Genomic DNA, 1,032 nt, shown 5'->3' on the forward strand with positions numbered 1-1,032 from the left:
TTTGGGATAAAAGCAAAATGAAAAGCAAATAAAAGTATAAATTAAAAGAAACAAAAACAATCACTAAACAATAAAAGTATGAATAGCGCATTGTGAGAGAAGTTATATGAACCTCAATGTACTACCACTTTCTATATATGTTATAGAATAGATGTTAGATTTTTTTTTCAAAAAAAAAAATGTTGGATTTGGTTTTACACGCAATATTTTTAGTTAACTGGTTAATAATTTTCAATATAGATTTTATGAGAAGCAGAAGCATCACGAGTCCGTTGTCGTCCAGCGGTTAGGATATCTGGCTTTCACCCAGGAGACCCGGGTTCGATTCCCGGCAACGGAAATGTTTTTCTATGACGTCGTTTCTAGGATGTCTTTTTATGTGGTGTTCTGACTTCTGAGTTTTCTCCTACGACTGATTGTTAAGCTTTGTTATCCTTTTCTTCGGCCAATGATAATGGGCTCAATTGCAAGAACATGTTCTTCTCTTTTTATACTTCTTCATAAATAATCCTTTATTTTTGAAAATTATTATATATGTTATGCATAATAATTGTGATTAAGAGACTAATTTACTACTCAAGAGTTTTAGTTTAATTGTCATTTGTATAATGTGATAATGAATTCACGATGTTGTTCTAGTTTTCATTGTTACATATTTTGTAATCTAGCTTTTGTGGTTTGATTTAGCAAGTACGAGTGTGAGATCCGCGCGTTGCCGCGGAATGTAGTATAACGCAATGGTAGTTATAATGAAAATATATTAATATATATACATATATTATATAGTAGTGTATTATATGATAAATATAAAATTTGTACAAACATATTTATACATACATATATAGTATTTTTTTTTAATATTTATATATATACATAATGTACAGGATAAAGAACGATGTCGTTGTTGTTCCTGAGCAGTTCATTTTTATCAGCTGCAAGTATTAGAAAGGGAAAAAAGAGTTGTAAATATAAGCACTAATAGAAATAAAGGCGTTTAAAATATAAATTATGAAATAAATAGTATACAAATAT

The 1,032-nt window shown here is 28.7% G+C and overlaps 1 non-coding gene across 1 annotated transcript; it reads left to right on the forward strand.

Moving 5' to 3' along the window:
* Positions 1–268: 268 nt before the first annotated feature.
* TRNAE-UUC lies at positions 269–340 on the forward strand. The gene has a single exon. It is a non-coding gene; the product is annotated as a tRNA-Glu (tRNA).
* Positions 341–1,032: the final 692 nt, after the last annotated feature.

The sequence above is a fragment of the Morus notabilis genome, unplaced genomic scaffold, assembly GCF_000414095.1.
Source record: "Morus notabilis unplaced genomic scaffold, ASM41409v2 Scaffold45, whole genome shotgun sequence".
Lineage (NCBI taxonomy): Eukaryota > Viridiplantae > Streptophyta > Magnoliopsida > Rosales > Moraceae > Morus > Morus notabilis.